This window comes from Heterocephalus glaber, unplaced genomic scaffold (assembly GCF_053883595.1).
Source record: "Heterocephalus glaber isolate CG9 unplaced genomic scaffold, H.glaber_assembly_v1.0 deba00001561, whole genome shotgun sequence".
Lineage (NCBI taxonomy): Eukaryota > Metazoa > Chordata > Mammalia > Rodentia > Bathyergidae > Heterocephalus > Heterocephalus glaber.
In genome coordinates, this window is record NW_028258349.1 from 7,593,720 (window position 1) to 7,616,071 (window position 22,352).

Consider the following 22,352-nt stretch of genomic DNA (forward strand, 5'->3'; position numbering starts at 1 on the left):
GGGGGTGGCTGTTAGCTGGTCCACAGCCCAGGCAAAGGGGAGGCCAGTCTTCCTAGGGGCCTTTCTGTCCCCGTGTGTTTGTACACCTGGCAGAAGGTACAGCCTTCAGAGTCAGTGCTTTGCGAAGATTTCTGCATTATTTTTTACCTGTCATCTTTTCTTTTTTCTTTTTTTTTGCTTAAGTATGAGGGATGCTTGAGGGATCCATAGGTTTGGCAGTTATATTTCTTCTTGTTACTGTAAAATCACAGGAAAACAGTGTGAAATATTTTACATGACCTCCAAATTGGTCTGCCCTTGACTTTTCTTAGCTTTCCCAGAGTAACCAGTGGCTAGAGCCAAACTTAATGTGGATTTAGAGGCAAAGACCTTTCACTAGGACAGCAGCATTTTGATTGCACCTTATGCTTGGATAGAGAAAAGAAGAAAACACCACTGTCCCCATGTCTTTTCCCCAGCATTCTCCACATTTCTGCTGGCTTCCAGCTGGGGAGGTGGCTTGTGTCCATCTTTCACCTCTGTCTGGTCCCCTATTCACATCAGCGGCTCTCCCAAGGCATCCACATTTCTGTCTTGGAGGCCAAGGGAGCAAGGATGGGGCTTTGGGGGAATATTCTGTTGGATGCAGCCATCCTGAGGCTGTCCCAGGAGGTGGAGCAGATGAGGGTCTGCGGGCCTGGACTGTCCTGAGAAACACAGCCCCGCTCCTTTTGTGAGCTGAAACAGTGACAGCAGCCCAGAAGTAAGTAACCACAGGATGAGGTCTCCTGCCTCTGGGATCTGGGTTGAGTGCCAAGTGTACTTCTTGAAGAACGGCCCGAGCAGCCTCTCTGGGATATTTTGGACACCAGCTCTTCATAGCAGTGGCAGCCAGAAGGCTTCTGAAGGATCCCAAGTCTCTAAGCACTGGAGATGTTTCCTGATGTGCCGAAGTGGAAATACTCCAGCCAGGAAGGTAGGGGGCAGTCAGTAGGTTTCTTTCCTTTCCCCCTTTTGCTTTTTAAATTAACAGACTTTTTCAGAGCAGTTTTAGATATACAGTAAAACTGACAAGAAAGCATAGTTTTTATATACTTCTTGCCTCTCCCTGCAGTTGCCTCAATTATTAACATTTTGGGATGTTTGGGGGCATTCGCTCTCATTGATGAAGCAATATAGATACAGTATATTGTTAAAATTGTATTAGTATACATTTTAATGATTCGTATTAATTTTACATATTTATTGGGTGTAGTGTAGTATGTCAGTACATGCACACAATGGGTGATGGTTAGATCAGGCTGGTTGGCATATCTGTCACCTTAGATGTATCATTTCTTGTGTTGGGAACATTCAAAATACTTTATGTTAATTACTGTTACATTATTATTATTAACTAAAGTCCATAGTTTTGGTTAAGTCTACTCTTTGTATAGTACATTCTATAGCTTTTTTGTTTTTTTTTTAGTACTGGGGATTGAACTCAGGACCTTGAGGTTGCGAGGCAGGCAGCGGCACCACTGAGCTAAATCCCTGGCCCTCTATAGCTTTTGAGAATGTATAGTAACATGAATCTTACCACGACAGTGTCTCCAGTCTCATTCCCCTAAAACCTCACTATGTTCCAATATATTTACCCTCTTCTTCTTAACCTTTGCCAACCACTGATCTTGTTACTAAGTTGTTTTGCCTTTTCTAGAATGACATGTATTTGGAATATGTACGTAAGCTGTCTCACTCTGTTTTCATAGTTCAGTAGCCAATTTCTTTTTATTGCTGAATACTCTTCCATTGCATGGGAATACCACAGTTTATCCACCTATTAAAGGATATTTTGATTGTTTCCAAATTTAGGTAATTTTATTATATAGGACATCTTACTCTAAACATTTGGAGCATGATTTCTGTATTGCATGGCACGACTATTTTAGTTTTGTAAGAAACTGTCAAACCACCTTCTGCAGTGGTGGCAAAATCTTGTCTTCCCATCAAATAAAGGGTGAGAGTTCCCAAGGCTCTGAATCCTCACCAGCATTTGAAAGTGCCAGTGTGGTGAGTTTTAGCCACTGTGATACGAGTAAGTGTGTAGTAATCTCATTTTTAAAAAATTTGCAATTCTCTAATGGCATAAGAATGTTCACCATTTTTTCATATGCTTACTTGATATCTATATGTTTTCTTTGATGAGGTGTCTATTCAGATCTTTTGACCATTTTTAATTGATCTGTTGCTTTCTTGTTGTTGAGTTTTAAGAGTTCTTTGTATGTTTTGGAGACCAGTCCTTTATCAGCTATGTCTTCTGGAAAGATATTCTCTCAGTACGTGGCTTATCTTCCTATTCCTCTATCACTGTCCCTTTCTAACGTCCTTGGGAACTCGACTACTTCAGCCAGTGAGCTATATTTTCATATAGCCGACCAGCATCTACTTTCATCTGGGACTTGAGGTTTGGGGAGATTTAAAATCAAAAGACACATGCAAAGTACATTCTCAACTATGTTCATGAACACATATACATACATGCATAAGCATACACACATACTCTATGAACTCACAAACAAGAATGGCAAGAAGTGCGTGAAACTATTAGTAGCAGCCACACTGGATGATTGAATTATGTATCATTGTTCTTCTAACATCTTTCATATTCTAAATTTCCTACCAAGAAGCAGATCTTAATTGAATAACCAATTTTATAGCAGTAAAAAGTACATAAGCTGAATGACAAGAATGACTCTTGTAAAGGAGAGCTCAGGATGGCTCAGTTAAAACTTGTGTAGCTTCTGTTTTGGCCTCAGAAATCTCTAAGACTAGTGTTTCACATGATATTGAGGACAATATGTTTTCTTTTAAAACTTGCTTCAGAAAACAAGTAAATTTTTAGTATGGGCAAATACAGCTGTCAAAATAGCTTGATTTTTTTTTTTTGGCCAAGCTCTGGATCAGCACTGTATGAGGTGTAAACAAACAAACAATATAGTGAATGCTTAAATAAAAATAAAAGAAATCATTACAGTAAAAGACACAATGCCACTCATCTCCCTCAGAATACTCCCCCTTGCTTCAAACATACTGATCCTGTCATTCTTGCCACTTTCTGAACCACTTCTGGAAGTCCTTTTTCATGAGTGTCTTTTCATGGCTACCTTTTGTCCTGATTTGATTCAAAAGCATTTATGAAAATTTCTGTCAAATAAAAACATTATGGTGTCTTCATCTACCATATTGACTGGATCTGGCAACATGTGACTCCTACCTACTCCCCAAAGTCAAAATTGTCACGAAAGGTCAATGTTTTGAGTCACTTCAGGACATCTAGGCAGCCATGACTGTGTAACTAAAGACTAAAATTGAAACATTTAGCATAGTTTTTGATTGTACCTAGTATCCTTTAAATATAATTCAAACCACAAATGCAAAGTCATATATGTGATTTTTAAATTTTTTAATAGCTGCTTGAAACTAGTAAACAGAAAGAGGTGAAATTAATTTTAAGCCTTATATTTTGCTTGATTCAGTATATCCCAAATATTATCACATCAACATATAGAAGGGATAAAGAATAATGGGACATCTTGCATTCTTCCAAATGTGATGTGTATTTTAAACATACAGCACATCTCAGTCTGGACTGGCCACATTTCCTGTGCTCAGTAGCTACCTGTAACAAGTGGCTACCAAGTTGCACAGTGCAGCTTTAGGCGATGACTGAATATCCAAGCAACATTTGATAAGCAAATATATGAGTGGCTGCATGCCTGCAGTAGTGTAGGTAAAATAGAAAACAACTACTCTGAGTTTTTCAGTTATTTTACATTTCTTCTTTTGTATTTTTTGTTTGTTTGTTTGTTTTTCAGGCACTGGGGATCGAACTCTGGTCCTTGTGCTCACATAGCAGGCGGCTGCATTTCTTCTTTAAGAAAAGTGACTTGCATAGATACCTTGGGATTTGACAATGCTAAGAAATATCTTGGGTGAAAAAGGATATTTCTGGTTTGTGTCGTGGCACAATCTGTTAGAAAGCATTAACAGTTTTTTCTAGAATTTCTTTTGGTACCACTGCCCCTGGGGGACAGAATTGCCTTGGATTTGCTGTGCTGCTAGTCTTGAGCTGCTGTGCCCTTCGTATTCCTGTAAACACAGCAAGATCTGAGGCCAGGTTAGGCAAAGACTTTGGGTAAAGTGAGGCTCAGGGGGAGCCTATCGACCCCTAGCTCTCAGAGTAAACGGCCTCTGGGCATAGGTGGGGGGCCACCATCCTAGGTGTGTTCAGGTTCTGGGGATCAGCAGGCAGCTTGAAATGCAAGCTCCTAAGGCATTTGGAAAACATGCATACTGTGCCTGGTCTGCCTTCCTAATGACACCAGGCCACCAGGTGAGTCCAGGTTCTGTAACTTGTCCTGGGTCAGAGTCACCCTGCTTGGGAGATGGAGTAGGAGTCTGTGAGCAAGAGGGTGCCAGGGCGGGTGGTGCTTGGGGCACTGTTGTGTGGGCTACCAGATGTCTCTGATCAGTGGACTTTTTGGGCACACTTGACTACCTTCAAGATGGAGCTTTCCAAGGCTGGCAGGAAAGAGATGTCGGCTGGTGCTGGGAAGCGGTGTGGCTGAATGGTTTACAGCTCAGGCCCTGCAGTTAGCCCACCTGGTTCCAGGCGCATAAGCTCTGAAGCTCCATGGCTAGTTCCTGGTTTCCCATAAACAGCAAATGCACAGGCTAACAGCACCAATCTTATTCTTTTGAGGGTGAAGTGAGACTGTGCATGTTAATTCTTGGAAGTCTGTTTGGCACATGGTAAGTGCTTAATGTTAGTTGTTACTCTGTTTGAGTTCCAGAATGGTTATCCAATGAGCAGATCCCTTCAGAAGGCGTGTGTGTGTGTGTGTGTGTGTGTGTGTGTGTGTGTTTTGTAAATACATTCTAGCTGCTTCCTGGACCATATTTCTTTATTTAATTGCTCCTATCTCTCCCACCATGGGCTTGGGCTGAACCACCAGCAAGAATATCTCCCCTCTCCTTCCACTTTCCCTCTCTCCTTTTCCCTTTGCAGGGCTGTTTTGACTATGAATTAATTGTAGGTTGGGAGAATTGCAAGCCATAATCAAAGCCAATAAACTTCAAAAGGATGGGAAGGACCAGGGCCACCGGGGGAGTACAGGGGGCCAATGGGGTGGGGTGGTGGGGCCCTGTATGTTTCATCAAAGAAGACACCAAGTGTTTCAGATTGTCACTTAAAAGCTCAGAGGCAAAACTTTGGAAATCTGGGTGAGAGGCGACGGTTTCCAAGACATTTATTTTTATCTTTTGCCAGCAAGCATGGGCCCAGTGGAACGTAGAGTTAAACTTGGAATTTCTTGGCAAGGGTTAATAATCAATGTAGATCTCCTAACAAAGGAGATGCTGCCTTATTATACTGGGAAAGTTTTTTTCTTAACTGTCAGTGAAGCAGTACTAATTATTACTCCAGTGTAAATGAGGTCATTTCCTATTAAGAGAACAAAATGCTCAGCCTCGCCTTGCCAATTCATACCAACTATTTTTCACACATACTCAGCTTTTTAGTTTTTTTTTTAAATTTTGATAAAATCCATTCATTTGTATTAGAAAAGTGTAAACCATCGCAATAATAGTTGCCCATGATTACCCAGATGAGCTTTTGTAATGTGTGGGTTGTTTGAATACCATGTGTTAGCTATGGAACAATTAGGCAGCTGAATGGATCTTTAAAACAATCAGATACTTTTATCTCACTGAAAAAATACATTCCTTGGATGTGTAGTGTTAAACCGTAAATTCCGGGAAACATTAAGCTTGCCTCGTGAGGAGAACTTTCAGATATATGTTGATCAAGGACAAAAAGACATCCAAATATCTTGTCTTCATGTTTTCATTTTTTTATGCAAGCAAAAAGATTTAAGGAATATTGTAGCAAACAAAGGGTAATTGTTTTAGCCCAGATGTTGCTTTTGCACAACAAGCAGGTTACAATGTTCCCACAGAGCTGATGAGCCCAATCAGGGAAATGATTAAAAATTGATTTTGTCCCTGTAATTACAGTATGTAAACTACTTAGCTTGGATTGCAAAGGAAGTGATTTTCTAATTACGTATATACTCTGGTGTCTAATGATTGGTTTTTTGAAGTAATGAAGAGAGAGCACTAACGACTCCTTGGTGTTCTGTTGTTTAAGAAAGACCATCTTTAGAGTAAGCAGCAACAGACAAAGAGTTTAAATTGAATTTTCAACACTGTTAATGTGCACATGGATTTGTTTATTAAAGAGACAGGGATGTAATTTGATTGGCTCTGAGCGGCTTGGCTTTTTTTCATGCTAAAGCATGTAAAAATACATGCACCGGGTAGGCAGGCAGAGGGGAAGGAGCCTGCCACTCATCTTTTATCATCCTGGTGCCTGGGATGGTATCGCAGGGTCTCAGGTTTCGGGAAGCGTCTGATGTCTGTGTATCCTGAAAGCATTTAGATCGAACAGGTATCAAATAGCTTCTCCATCAAAGTACCTTTGTTTTAAAATGAAAGAAGAGGCTTCCTTTGGAAGCATGTCTGGGCAGCCCAATGCACTCCATGTTGTGCTATTTCAGATGCCTGCTACCGTGCTGTGCACACAGGAGCAGACACACGCAGGAGCACACACGTACACACACACGCAAGCACTCGCTCACACAGGTCCTAGAGCCAGTATTTGGAGGTCTGACCTCAGCGGGATGGTTGTGGGACCCTGAGAAAGAGACCAACAGGTGTAGGGAAGATCTGGCTGAGTTCTAGAGTTCATTTCTGAGGCACTTTGTGGCTGTTGAAAATCACCCCTTGGGCACCTGCTCTGGCGGCAGTTAGAAGAGGTGACCATTTCTCAGGGTCCATAGCCTGCCCTCTGGGAGGAGGAAGGTGGTGGCTTCATGGTGACATCACCAGTCAGCAGGTGCCTCTTGGGTGCTGTGTTCAGCAGGCCCAGACTTGCACTCTTTCTGAGCCCTGTCCTTTCCTCCTGGTGATTTGGGACCTGATGTCTTCCAATAGAGGCTTCATTATTGTTTAGGGATATGAAGCCCGCAGACCAGGGGACAACACCTGTTGATGAGAGCCTGCTCCTCACAGTTCTCAAGAGGAGGAGCGTAAGGCAGAGTGGGAGCTCAGGAGAGGGTAGGTCAGGGTGGGATGGGTGGGGCATGGGTAAGAGCCTTCGTGGTGGTTTCTGTGGACCAGGCTTGGCAGCTGACTGGACTTCAGGCTGGCTGATTTGAACCCTTTCTGCAACTGCTGGGGCGTGGAGTTGTCTCCATCCAGTGTCCGGTTCTGGTGAGGGTGATTAGGGCCAGGGACAGTGGCCCCAGGGAAGCCGTGTGAGACCCTAGGGAAGGAGCCAGTTGGTGTGTGGGCTCTGCATTGCTACCTGGGGAGGCGCAGTCCTCTGGGGTCAGCAAGGCCCCAAGATGTCCGAGTGCGGGGCCTCAGCTAAGGTGTCTAAGCTCTGGGTGGGGCTGGCTCTGGGGAGCTGGCACCCTGTGTCCCCTAGGTCCTGCGCTGGGTGAGCACAGGGTGACTCTGGGTTCTTGCTCCTGGTGTTCTGCCCCTCACTCCCCTGTGCAGGGGAAGCAGCCTTCCAGGGGCCTCTCTGGCCTTGTGCTGGTCCCTCTGGCCTCTTGGCCGCACAGCAGACACAGTGCTACTCAGATCCTGGTATCCCTTGTTCAAAACCAGTTCGTGGCCTGCGATAAAATCCAGTTTCCTTACCATGTCTGCCACGGTACGTGGCTCCTAAATGGCCCATCTTCACCCCTTCTCCATCTCACTATCTGTACCCAGCCACACAGAATGTCTTGCTGCTCCTTGAATGCTCCAGCTCCTTCTGACCCCAGGGCCTTTGCACTAACAATTTGTTCTTGTCAAATTCTCCCCCAGAATTTTACAGGGCTCACACCCTTACTTTATTCAGGTGTTTTGTCAGATGTCACTTTCTTAGAGAGGTCTCTGTTGGCCTCTGTCACAGTCATTTTCTTCAGCTTCATTTTTTTTGTGTGGACCTATTTTACTTACACTTGCTTTTTGCCTGAATCTGCTCACTAAGTCATAAACTCCACACGGGGAGTCATGTATTCTTTTTAATCAGTAGGTCCCCGGAATAAAGATGTGAGCCCAGGAGGCATGTGATGGTCAATGGTAGGATGAGCGGCTAATCCCTAGGGGCTTCTTTCCCAGGAAGCTTTTCTCACCAGGAGCCTCTCCTGTTGGGATCTCTGAGGGACAGTGACTGTGCCATTTGCGTCTATGTTCATCTCCCAGAGTTCCTTGAGGCCAAGAGAGTCACCCTGGTTGGGAGCAGAACTTCCAAATCCATTTTGAGGTGGTGTCATTTTTGGCAGGTCCCTTGTTCCCAGTTGACCCGAGGACACTGAGCTCTGGGTTGCAAGAGGGACTCAGTCCCTTGGGAGGGACAGTGCAGCCCCTAGGGGTGCAGGGGTTCGAAGACAGCCTGCATTTTAGTAGAGCTCAGAGGCATCGCTGGGTCTGCAGGCTTGGAGGTCGCTGGCCCCCAGGCAGTGTCTCCCCTCTGGGGCTGTCCACTCACCCTTCTTTGGGCAGAGGGCTAAAGGCAGCTGTCTGGCTCTTTCTTAGACCCTTTCTTGCCAGACTCTTCTGGAAGGGAAGCAGCGTCCCTGGGTCCTCACTTCTGCACTGTCCCCCACTCCTCTGTGACTGTGCTTGCTCCCTAAGTGCCCCCAGGGAAAGGTGGTCCTCCACCAAACCTGCCTCCATGGGACAGCATCCTGAGTGGATGGAACACAGTGACAAGGGGGTGTGGAGGATAGGACTCGGGAGGGGTGGGTGGAGCCAGCCTTTCCCCTCCCACCTCCCAGCCCTGTCTGCACCTTCCCACCCTCCCTCCCTTCCTTCTACCCTCTTTCCCTTTCTTTCTTCCATCAGGTAGTGCCCATCTTTCCTCTTCTTCCATCCTCTCTCTCTCTTTCTGTCTTTACCTCCCACACTCCCATCTACCTTTTGTTTGCCCAGCCTGCTCCCTCCCTCCCTCACATCCTCTCCTCCCTCCCTCCCTCCCTCCCTCCCTCCCTCCCTCCCTCCCTATCCCATGGTTCCTGCATCCTCCCCTGTCAGAGCTATTGGATTAGGTGTGGGGAACCCAGCACAGCCCAGGTCACACAGTGTGGCACCTGGTGCTTGGCAGGCTCTTAGTGAGACTAACTTACTGTCACTGTTAAGGCCTTCAAGTTGCCATGGTGTGGCACGAGGGACAGGGGGCCACGTGGAGACAGCATGTTGCCTAGAGGACAGCTTTGTGGATTCGATGCAGGCTCATTACAGAGGGCCCAGGTGACAGCAGGAGCATCCCACCTCTGCAGCAGGGCTCCATGGTAGGCTTGGGGGCATCAGGGCTACTGTGGGGAACAGAGACTCCTCATGCTGTGACCAGCCTGGTTGGCTGCACAGGGCTGGCCAAGGTTGCTTTCAAAGGCAAGGCGCCAGGAGCCCTGGGCTCTGGAGGAGGTAGGGCTGTCAGCAAGGGATGGGGAAGGCTGGTGGATCTGGCCTTGAGAGGGGACTGGGTTCTAGGAGGAAGCACAGAGGGGCTGCGGCCTGGAGAAGCGGGAGAGAGGACAGGTCCTGAATGCCTCTTTCCAGAGTGAATCTTGGGTGGGGTAGGGCAGGGAGCTCCCGCACTGGGGCAAGGGGAGGAGAAGAGGGCCTTCTTAGGGCCCAGATTTTCTTAGGCCCCTCCAAGGAAGGGGAGAGGAGAAGAAGGGATGGAAAGCTGGGAGAGAGAAACTTTGAAGGGGAGGGGGCAGGGGAGGCAGGAAGATGTGGAGGCACAGACGGAGACACGGCAACGCTGGCCTTCCCTGGCACACAGGGCGCCCACAGTGCAGCCACACAGCCCACCCTGGGAGCTCTGCACCTCCACTTCCAGCCTTGCTCACTGGGTGGCCCTGCAGAACGCAGAACCAAGGCTGGCCTGGTGCGGGCACCTCTGCCCGCTGGAGGGGAGGCCACATGCTGGGCGGAGAGCCTGAGTCACCTGTACTCATCACACTCAGGTGCTCGCGGCTGAGGACAGCTGTGCATGTGCCGCGTCTGTGCTTTAAAGGAGGAGAAACCTGGGTTATCGCTTTATAGTGGGTGGGATTTCCTGCACGAAAGTAATCTCTTTCGGCAAGGCGATTGCTATCCACCCACACCCATTGACTCACACCCGCTTTCTGCTGCCTTTGCATCTGCTCCCTGCCTCCCTCCTCTGATCTGGTGGTAGTTGCACCAGGGCACCATCTCCCTGGTGTCCTTTCTTTCCTGTGTCCCCTTAGCATGGGGTCCCCTTGGGAGGCAGGGGTGATGGGAGTGCTCGTGTCTGGGACTAGCTTTGGCTGATGCCCCTGATTGTGTTATCTCTAAATGTGAGTCACTTACTTGCTCTGAAAGAGCTGTTTCTTTCATTGAGGAAGACAGAATTACTGTACTGGCATTTTCCTTTCTCTCTGCCCTGAATCCCGACAGCATCAGAGGTCTGATGTTGTCACCTTTCCCCAACCTGCAGTGACTCTAACGACATCAGACATCTGGAGCTCCTCCTAGTTAGACAGGCTCAGAAAGGCACCAATGGAACTAACTCAATTTCCTTTACCAAGGTTCCAGTGTGGCCTCATTCAGTGGCTTCCTGCAAATGTTGGGCTGGCCTTGCCCTGGCCATGGGTCCGCTGCCTTTGGGGAACCCCTGAGCAGTCCGGAGAGCACAGCTATGGGGCTGATGCTGGGCCTTTCTTGATTTAGGGTATGAGGATTTGCTGCATTATAGCCAGGGTGTAGAGATGGTGGGTGATGTCCTGATCTGTGGCAGGGTGCCGGAGGACAAACTGGTGTGGGACTTCCCGGGTTGGGGTGTAGACACCTTCCCTGTGTTCTCCTGTCGTGAGGATTTACAAAGCTTCTAAGTGAACAGCCCCTAGAGAATCATCCTGCAAGCCGTGAGCCTGGATATAACACTGTAGCCTGTGCCCCCCACTCCTGCACTCCCCCCTAAATATCAGGAATATTGGGAGCAAAGCAGATAAATCTTTTTAGAGCCAGCTGGTGGCTGGGGACCTGTTCTGCTCAGCGTTGAGATGGAACCTCACAGAGTGTAATGTGGAGTATTTGCTTTTCGTTCTTTAGATTTTCATGATACAGAGAAAATAAAAATGCAAAAGATAACCTGATTAGGGGAAAGAGAAAGACAGGAGAAGAGAGAGAGAGAGAGAGAGAGAGAGAGAGAGAGAGAGAGAGAGAGAGAGACTTGCAATTTTGTTCCTTACTGCAGAGTAGTTTGAGATAAAAACTTTTGCTTTATGTCTCAAGATAGGCAGGTGGAAATTTCTTTACAAAGAGTAGCATCCTTGTGGGACTTTGAGAAAACACTTCTAGAATGCAGTCAGCTAACACCTTTTTGGTTGCCAGAAATCAGTCTTAGAGTTGGATGGAGTGTTTCCCAAACCAGCAGTTCGCTGTGTAAACTTCGTGGGCTCGGGCTGCCACCACAGGTCCTCCAAGTGCAGGTCAGCGTCCTTGACCCCACCGCAGAATTCCGGTTCTCTAATCCAAATGTACAACTTCAGCTTCAGTAAAACACAACCTAGGAAGAAAGGACTTTGCATGCCCCACAAAATCTCTTCTATAAGATGGCAAAAGAAATTAGGCTGCGGCGTGCACCAGATGAGGAGTGGGCTGGAGATCACAGGCTTTGGTTGGCTTTGACCACCCAGCTGAGGGCTGTGGAGCTGCTGTGGACAAGTGTTCCAGGTCTCCTGTGGGGCCTTACTGCACCCTCAAGGGCCCTGGGAGATGAGATCATCTACGTGGGACTGATTTCATTTACAGCACAAAGCAGAAAAGTAGAAAATTTAACTGGCAGACGCTTTCCTGGTCTTGGTCAGGAGGGAGGACTTTTGATGGCAAACTCAATATCCCTAAGCTGGTCAGTTACAGATTCCTGTTTTGGATCCATTCAGTACTTTCCCCGGCCACTGCATAGGCTCGGCCCATTGAAATTTGGGTGGAATTTCGAGCTACTGCAGGGAGCTCTGTAAGTCAGGGAGAAAACAAGGACCCATCTGTACTTCCATAGCTCCTCCCTTTCAGAGTTCCAAGGAATAGGGAGAGTGAGCTAGCGAGCCTTGTTTCTCTTCTTTTATTCTCCTGTCCCATCTAGGGAAAAGACAGTTAGAAGGCCTCCTCCCTTTTTGGGCAGGTGGCAATGTCCCTCTGAAAAGAGCCTGAGCAAATTTGTCTCATTGCATCAAAGGTCACACAATTCCTATTTTGTGAATATCTCAAAGAACTGGGGCCTTGGGGGCTATTTAATATTTTTAGGCTCTACACTAACCCAGGAAATCATTACCTCAACAAATGCTGTTTATGGGTCTTAGGGATGTCTATATGTTTGACATTTAGAATTTCTAACAGGTCTTATTTTTGCAGTTCCTGACCACCACGGCTTTAAGAATATTCTTCACCCAGGAGGGAGCTGCATTGGTTTAAGACTTGTCTGGTAAGGACCCTCGCATTGTGGCTTTGTAACTTATTGAAGTAGTGTCTGTCCGTGAGTCTGGGGGCTGGAGAGCAGGGAATTCAGGCTGCTTTCTGGGGGATTCCAGGGTCCTGTGCTGAATGAGAGTCTGATCTATCAGGTACCCCCTTTTACTCTCAGGGCTGAGTGGGCTGCAGAGAAACTTCCAGACTCAGAGGTTTCAGGGGAGTAGCACAGGTTCCAGGCGGGATGGACATGTGATGTTGAGACCTGTTCCTGAGGCTCAGAACGGGGCCACCAGTAGGGCAAAGCTCCATGATGGTGGCTTCTGTGTCACATCCTGAGTTGCTGTCCACCAGCCAACTGCCTGGAAGCCCAGCCGATGAGGCTGCTGGGAGTCACGTGACTCTATGTAAGGGCCACCTGTCCTCCATTCCTCTATCACTTGCCATGTGACTCATTGGGCCGCCCAGTGCTGGGGGGACACATGTTTGCCATCTCAGTCAGACTCAAGATCAGGAAGTCAGTGATGGACTGGGTTCCACCATAGGAGCCGATGACAACTGAAAATAAAATACAGAAGAAAGAGCAGCGCATGCACTTGATACCTGTGGTGGCCACGTGGACTGCCCGATCTCTCGGTGAACTAACTCACCCTCAGATCTAATTAGCAGAGCCCACCTTCTCCTGACCATGGGTCTCTCAGGTCACTACATAAACCAGGGAAATTGATAGTGGAATTATGCACTCCAAAATTAATTTTACATTGTACTGAATATATATTTTTTATTGTGACTTTATCTTGTCGGAAAAGTGCTTACTTCTGATTTTGTGGATCTTACTGACCGTGGATTACTTTTATTTTGGTTTTTACACAACAGTTATATTAGAAATTTGCTGTTTTATTCTTACCTTCTTAGTAAAAATCCTTTTATCACACAATGGGTAATTTATATCCATTACCAGGCCTTTCAATCCTTTTCAGTGCGGCTGTCAGTGCCGTTGGCACAGTAATGATTAATGTGATCTAATAATAGTGTGCCATTATATTACCTTAGTAAAACATGTACCAACATCCTATTCGGATCTACCAAATTCATAGCTTCCTATAATATTTTTGTTGAAAGACAGGATTACTATTTTTCAAAGCTGATTTTTCCCCTTTAACATATTTAATGAAATTCACAATTCTTTGCCTTAGTAATCCCGGCATGTGATTGGGCTTGATGGGTGAATTCTACATCTGTAAGGCACCGTTGTGATTTGCCAGGCGAGAGGTCTGACAGCCCCAGTGATCTGCCAGGAAGATTATTTTGTTTTTGTTGGGCCAGGCTTGTTTAGCCTTGGAGAAAAAAAAGGGGTTTCCAATCCCTTCTGATATACAATAAAGAAGGTGTGTTTTTAGACCAAAAGGGAAAGAGTAAATAATTTGCCTCAAAGATGCTTTTCTCTTCTCTCCCGTTGTGTCTTCTCTTCTGTCACCTGCTTGAATCTGCTGGCAGACAGGGGGTGTGGCAGAGCCAGTGGAAGCAGTGTCAGACCACTTTCCCAGAAATGCTTTTCTCTGACCTGTGCTTTCCTTTCTCCCATGTTGGTGCCTCCAGTGATCCAGGTCTGATGTGGGGTTTCTCAGGCTTCGCAGGATTGACATTTGGGGCTGGTTAGATCTTTGCTTGAGGAAACTGTGCTGTATATTGCAGGATGCTTAATAGCTTCCTTGGCCTTTAGCACTAGATGCCAGGAAAATACTCCTTTCCCCCATTGTGACAACTAACATGTCCTTGGAAATCACCAAATGTTCCCTGGGAGGCCCAGGCTGCACTTGCTTGAGAACCACTATGTGATAAAAACACAAGCAGGTATTTCAGAATGTGGGAGAACTTTCATCAGAGTTCCAGAGTTTCCTGGTACTCCTTCAGGAAAGAGGAAGTGTGGATGATGGTACACACTTCTTCCTTCTCTTAGTTCAAATACAATCCTTTTGCTTCACTCTTCCCCCCTCCTCTGCCATAGAGTCTGGCCCGCGTGAAGGCCTGAATCTTAGCTTCTTCCACTTAAATCCTATTATAATCATGCTCATGATTGATAACATTCCACCTTTTCAAAGGGCTTTAAAATCTGTGCCAACCAAGGCAGACATTATTGTAGTGCTGGGGAGATGTACTCAAACAATAACACACACTCAAATCGAAGTGGGAAGGTTTGTCCTTCTATCCTGGTGCCTTTGTGATGATGTGGCTTTAGCCCCTGCCTCAGCCCCCACAGCTTCAGAAACCTTCAGCAGAAAAATAAATGAGAAGAAACAGGTTTTGCCCTTGATACCACTCTGCTCTGAAAGTAGCTTGAATATTTGGGCTCCTTAGGGTTAGAGGGTATGTGGGGGAAGAAGCAGGGGTCATTAAGTATGGCAAGGAGAGAGAGACAGAGAGAGAGAGGGAGGGAGAGAGAGAGGGAGAGAGAGAAGGAGAGGGAGAGAGAGAGAGAATCGCCTTGTTTTTGATTCAGAACAAAAATTACTGCTGCAACATTGGCTCAAAATATGCAATCAACTGAAATCAGGAAAAGTATTTTGAATACAAAATTTATATTGAAATACTTGAGTCAATACATGTGCACCCACATACATGTATATATTTAAATCAAAGATAGAGAAGATGAGAAATAAAAGCTTTTGTCATAAAAATATTTCCAGAAGTATTTACTCTCAGATGATTCTTCCACATTGGAATACATTTTTGTACGATTAACATTTTCCATATGAGACACACTTGTTTGCTTTTACAACTGATCTTTGATGATAACAACAAATGAGCAAATAGATCTAATTTACCTTTGCATTAGGAAGGTTTCAAATATGTTGTGATGTTTGGTACAGGAAGCGTTTCGGTGACCCACTCCTTTTTACTCATTTTTGGTCTCTCTCCCCTATTGTAGTGTAAGCCTGGTGAGGGTAAAAGCCTTTTGTGTTTTGTTCAGTGTTATTCTCCTAGTTCTTGGAATGGTGCTGATGCATAGCAGACTCTCAATAAATAGTGAGTGGATGGCTAAGTGGGTGAATGGCTAGATAGCTGGTGGGTAGATGAATGGATAGTGTGGTTGGATGAGTGGCTGGATGGAAGGATGGATGGATGGGTAGTTGAATGGGCAGATGCTTGTGTGGATGAGGAGATAGATGAACAAATGGATGGGTGGGTTGATGGATGGATGGATGGATAAGGTGGTGGTTGGGTAGATGGATGCATGGGTGGAGAGGTGGTGGATGGATGGATGGGCGATTTTATGGGTGGACAGAGGGAACTCTATCTCAAGTCATACTATAAATCTTAGAATAGTAGGCCCCATGGTATAATTTAAATACCACCTTTACTATTTCTTTACTCCTTGGTCTCCAAAACATTTTTTTAACTTCAAAATGGTCAGTTATAGGAAGACATTCTCTTTATCTCTTTTCAGTCCCATTTTTTATAATAGAAAAAAATATCTGAGACTGTGTTAGACAATCCACGTAAGTGGAAGAAGATGGTATTGTAAAAATACATTAAAAAATCTTAAGGGCACATACATAGATGACTGGGACTGTGGACATAAAAGCAGAGTGGGAGAAGATGACTTCTTTCAAAGCAGAACATGGATGAGGAATTCATGAGGCTTAGAAGACCTTCTGTCTACCTGACCATACTGTACATCTGTCTTCTGGCTAGACTGTATTTTACAGTGTATTGCATGTATTTAGAGTATGTCCCTTTCAAACTTGTCATGCTTGATCTTTTTGGAATGGTCACTACTCAGCTATTTGGGGACAGCTTCTGTCAGGAGACAGGAGAACACTCCAAGGAGTGGAATTCCCAAACCTAGGCATGATGTGTGCAATGTACTCATTTATTAGGACACTTAGTCTCAGTGATGGAGATGGCCCAAGTCACTGCATCCTTGACTTTCAAATTATTGCCCAGTGGACATCACAGCAGTACCAGTGAGAAAATAATAAGGAAGAGGGAGAAATAAATTAGCTGCCACTCACTCTAATCTGGAGACCTATAGTAAACATACAGGCTCTGGAACCAGATTTCTCTGGGTTGGAAGCCAGGCTCCAGTGCTCACAAGCTACACAATCATGTATCTAGGTACTTACATCTCAGTTTTTTCTTCTGTAATTTGGGAGTAACAATAATGACAGTGCAATCGATTACACTGTGTGATGCATTGAAAACACTGCCTGGCTCTAAGCAGGCATTTAATAAAAGCGTGTCACTGTTATTAGTTTCATTTTCTCTGTTTAGTCATCTTTTTTCATTTTCTCCATTTTTATTCAAGCCTAATGAAAATATAGACCATTTTCAGATAATTAGCTCCCCCCTCAAGGCTTGTACCAGGCTAGGAACCCCAAGATGTTGCCAAGCATGTGGTCTCCCCAGAAGCCCTGGGGACTCTGGTTAGCAAGTTCAGAGGACATCAGAAAGGGTGGTGAGTTTCTAAAGCCAATTTCTCCATCCTGTTCTCTTTGTGAAGGAGCACTGTTGACATACCACCGAGGATTGGGGATTTATTTGGTGTTTGGGGAGTGCATTCCTGGGATGAGAGCCACATGGTCATAGTGGGAGGGAGCAGCCTGCTCCTGGAAGGGAGGGGATGGACACCCATGGTTTTGTTCTTCCATCCCCTTGCAAGTAAGTCTGCTCTGCATCGTGGCTCAGTTTTATATTTTTAGCTTCCACTCAAATTTAATGTTTTGCTTTTGGTTTATTATGTATGTAAGTATCTTGCTGATAAATTACATGTGTAATTGTACCATCGTCACCACTGCTAGTCAGCGACAACATATAATTAAACTCACCCTTGTAGTCATTGAACTTTTCTGTCCCTGACAAGATCACTGACCACTCCAAGGAGGGTGTACCTCTGTGTAGGAGCTGTGTGAGTGCCTGAGTGGCCTGACCACGCTCCTCCCCATGGCCCCTGGGTACCCGAGTGCACCCAGTTTGTGCCCAAAACGTGCTTAGGCAGTCTTCCCTTGGCCAGCAGTGGACAAGATGACAGGCTTGGATTGTAAAGCCTCAGGATGCCTCTCTCTCTATTTTTGTGTCTGTGCTTAGATGATTTTTTTTAGCTCCAAAGTGAGTTCTTGGCAAAAAAAAAAAAAAGAAAAAAAAAGAAACAAAACTTTTGAGTAAACTTCAGAAATGTCTTTATTTGCCTCTGAGCCCTTTTTTCACATGTAACTCCAATACTCTTCTACTCATTTTGCTTTTGTGTGTGTGTGTGTGTGGGGGGGTGTCTATTGTACCACACTTATGCCTCTTATGCCTCTGTGCCAGGGATTAGGCAGCTGTGGTCTGTGGCTCACATATAGCACCCAGGCTTTTTAAATTTGCTTGGCCACATTGGGGGCTGAACCCAGGGCTTTTGCACCGTGCATTATCCCCAACCTTTCTTATTTTTTATTTTAAGGTAGAGTCTCCTCACTAAGCCACTATGTTGTTAGGTTGGGCTTGAATTTTCGATCCTCTTGTCTCAGCCTCCCAGAGTGCTGGGGTTACAGGTGTGAGTCACTATGACCAGATATGTTTTCCTTTTTCTTTTTTAACATTTAAAAAGTTAAAGAAAATCATGGTAAAATACATATAACATAAAACTTGTCATCCTGAATATTTTAAAGCATACAGTTCAGAGGCATTATATACATTCACTCTGCTGTGGAACCTCTGCCACTAACCATCTCCAGTAAAATTTGATTTTCCCAAACTCTAATATTAGACTCATTCAACAGCTCCTCATCTCCCCAACTCTGGCACTCACTATTCTATTGACTGTACCTGTGAATTTGATCACTGGAGGTGCTTCATATAAGTGCACCCATACTGTATTTGTCCTTTTGGGCTGGTATACTTACCAAGCATAATGTCCTTAAGGTTCATCCATGTTGTAGCATGTGAAAGATTTCCTTTTTTAAGGTTGAATACTATTCCAGTGTATGATGATACCCCATTTGGGTTATCCATTCATCCACTGATAGACACTTGGGTTGCTTCTGCCATTGTAGCTAACCTGAATAATGCTACTGTGACCATGGGTTCATATGTTTCTTCAAGACTCAGCTCTCAATTCTTTTGAGTATTTACTCAGAAGTGGAACTGATGGGTCATATGGTCATTCTACCTTTACTGTTTCCGGGAAGTGCCATGCTATTTTCCATGAGGCTGCACCATTTGCTGTGGCCACAAACAATGTACAAGGGTTCCAATATCTCCACATCCTAACCAACCTCTTAGTTTTCCTTTTTATAATAATAGCCATCCTAATGGCTGTGAGGTGGTTCTCATCGTGCTTCTTCTTATTTTTATGTTTTTAAATGCTTAAAAAAAATTTTAAAGTGGATGATACATGAAAATTGTATGAAATTCAAATTTCAAAGTTGATCAGTAAAGTTTTATTAGCATATAGGCTTCTGTGTTCACTGACATCTTGTCTATGGCTGCTTTCATGCTACAATGGCAGAGTTGGGTAGTTGGGGCAGAGACTGTGTGGGCACAAAGTCTAAAGAATTGATCACCTGACCCTTTACAAGAAATATTTGCCAACCAGGCCTATGATAAGAGCTTTTACCCTTTTTTCTGTGAAATTCCCCAGCACTCTGCTCTGCAGACACGTAAACTGAGGCTGAGAAAAGCTAAGCCACTTCAACAAGTCACTTACCCGGGAAATTGATGGCTGTACTGGGATGCATGTGCCTGTACCTGAGCCTCCAAACCACCACTACTTGGAGTACAATCACTCTAAGATGATTTTTTTCCGATAGCTGTTGCTGTTTTTGTGTGTGTGTAGGAGGGTTGTTGTTGTTCTTAGCAAGCTTGAGGTTAGATTCTGATTCAGAAAAAATTGCAATTATACTAAAATATGATGTTATCATTGGGAGAAGTGGTAAATTGAGAGAGAGGATGAAGATGGAAGGAGGCAATAGTAAGCTGAGCCTTCATTTCTCATATATATGAATTTGAGGTGTTGGAGATCGAACCCAGGGCATATGTGTATATATGAGACAAGCCCTTTACACTGAGCGACAGCCACAGCCCAGTTATTTCTTCCGTATAAATTCTGAGACCCACACTCCACTCCACATTCCCTGGCAGGATGAGCTTTCAGCTCTGTTGCAGAAGATGATAGCTTCAGGATGCAGGCCTGTGTACATGCATAGCATTTCCTCAGCACTAGTAGAAGAGCTAAGCCAATCAATAACTTCTTCTTGGATTAAAAAGGTGAATTATTTCTATAATCGAGGGGAAGGAAAATCAGGGTATACAAGGGAATGTGTGGATCGATCATTTCCCCTGCATTCTTTTGACTCACATGTTTTGTTCTTTGGGGAGGGGATGGATCCCAGCATAGATATCCTTTACTGCCCCCATTCCTTGTATCTGAGTGTAAAGATCTGCTCTCCTGTTTCTCAGAGTCAGTCTTGGGCACTTCCTCTGCTTCAGTTCTGGCTCAGAGGTCCTTTGGCGCATGATTTTTAAGGAGGAGCCAGGGGATTCTGTCCCTGCCTCCTTCTCTCCTTGACACCTTCTACATCCACCAGGATGTGTGGACTTGGTACCAGGAACCTTCTGACATTTCTTGATATAGAGGACAAAGCACGGATAGTTACTTGTTTTTTCCTCAAGTTAGAGAAAGTCTTAGTTGATTTTACATATTTGTGTGCCTTATAGAACTGGCCTGTCAATCCCTAGTACTTAAAGGATGTTGGGGGCCCCAGGGAATGGTTGGTCTTGAGCTTACTTCAGGCAAAAGAGATTGTTTGGGAAGGCATCACACCTTCTCCCAATAACTACTGCATTTCAACAATAGGTGTCACCACGGTGGCAGAGGGAAGCATCACAGTGTTTTTCATGAACTTTTGGCTGTGGTTTTAAGTCTGGCAGAGTTGGATTCTTACCCTTACAGCTTTCTGGCTCAATTCATCTTACACAAAGGGAAGTATGATAATCTGAACTGCAGGATGATAATGTGATCGGCATGTCAGCACATTGCAAGAAAGACAGCAGTGCCTTTGAATTTTGAGTTTCATCCTTGACCATTTGCAGTACTACTTCAAGAACAGGGTCCGTGCCTAGTCAGTGCTTGGTAAATATTTGAGAAATGAATGACTTTGGTAGCTATTTTGTGCCTAAAATTAAGTGGGAAAATATGTGATGTCTTATGCCTATGTGCTTTGGGAATAGAACTGTGTATGCCCACCCCCATTCTCTGTTCATATATTTAATATTGGGCCTCGGTGATAGTCAGTGCTTGCCCAGTACCCCAGTAGGTGGTGGCAACATGGCCCACAAACTCTTCTGACTGGCTTTGCTGCTGCTGGCTCTGACCACCCCTTTTTGAGTCTCTCTTGTTAGCTGGCAGCTCAGCTTTTATCGAGGGTCCCTGTTTTCAGCCCTTGTCATGGAATGTGACCCCAACATTGAGGATCTTGGTGCCCAAAGGGGAAAGAACTTTGATTGGAGAGTTGGGGTGAGCATGTGTGCATGCATGAATATGTGTGCATGCTTATGTGTGTGTGTATGTGTATTTGTAGGGGAGGCTATGCAGAATGTATGTGTATTTTCTACTCTGAAGTCATATTTACTTCCTTCCTGCAATATTACAAGAAGATAATGAAGTTTCTCTCGTGTTTACATATTTTCATGTCTGAAAACAGTTAATAGCATCAAATGATGCTCTTATGAGTGAGCTAAACTCTACGGAATAATTTTTGTTCCTTAACAAAATATAACTTGATAGTAAAAGACTGAGGTATGGCATATGCTGGAATCATTCACCAAATTTCTGTTTCTCCTCCCAAGGCCCTGTGTGCTGTGCTGTGCTGTGTGTGTGTGTGTGTGTGTGTGTGTGTAAATATGATTTCAATGTTTCTATAAATGTGACATTCCAAATCTTATCAGTAACAAGATGTGAGTACAAGAGCTCTGAAAGAAGCTCTAGAGGTTTGCAGGTTAGCTTAGCTCCTGCTTCCTTTGGGGGGCCATCAACCCTGTTCTCTGAAACCCCAAGGATTGAAGGCTGAAAACTTTGAGGGAAGGTAGAGATGAGCCTGCTTGGAGGGAGGCTGTGTGGGTGTGGAAAGGAGGGCTGATCCTAAAGAAAGGTAGCTGGTTGCAACCTTCATGATTTGATGGAACTTGTTAGAAATTTGCCACCTTCAGTCTGCTGCCATCCACCTGTGTGACCTTAAGAAGTCTCTGGTTGATACTGCAGATTTCTACTTGAAGGGTGAGTTGATTGGACCTCATGACCTCTAAGGTTCTTTGCAGTTCTTATACAGAATGACCTAGATAAAGGTGTCAGGAGCATGCATATAATGCCTGTGGGATCTTGGTAGCCCATGCATTCTGGTTCAGTAGGTTTGGGGAAGCAGAGAGAGTCTGGATGGATAACAGCCTCCTTGCAGCTGGTGCTGGCAATCTTCGGACCACACGTTGAGTAACAAGGCCCTAAGTGGGCAATCCTCTGTTGGCTACTGAGTTGGAATCACTTGGGAAGCTTTTAAGACCTAATCATGTCTTGGCCTCACCCCAGACCAATCAAATCATGAGTCTCCTTGTATAGTTTTTGGTAACTGGGAGAGCCCAGTTCATATGTACCTGGGGCATGAACCCTTGGGTAGGGCAGTGGATCTTCAGCTCAAGCAGGAATCAGAATCTCCTGGAAGGCTTGTGAAAAAGCAACTTTGAGCCACCCATCACATTTTGACTCAGAAGGCCTGGGTAGAATGTAAGAACTTGAATTTCCAACAAGATCCAAGGCAATGCCAGTGCTGCCAGTCCTGGGACCCCACTTGGAGAATCACTGATCTAAT

At 45.1% G+C, this 22,352-nt stretch overlaps 1 protein-coding gene across 9 annotated transcripts in view; it reads left to right on the forward strand.

Moving 5' to 3' along the window:
* Window positions 1-22,352, forward strand: part of Znf536 (zinc finger protein 536) — a 439,199-nt gene that overhangs the window by 42,236 nt on the left and 374,611 nt on the right. For 8 of the 9 annotated variants that reach the window (XM_087191003.1, XM_087191007.1, XM_087191006.1 and 5 more), the window contains exon 2: window positions 12,457-12,526. The exons of the other annotated variant lie outside the window; for it this stretch is intronic. The gene's annotated coding sequence lies outside the window, so the exon portion shown is untranslated. The remainder of the gene's footprint in view (window positions 1-12,456; window positions 12,527-22,352) is intronic. 9 annotated transcript variants of the gene reach the window in all.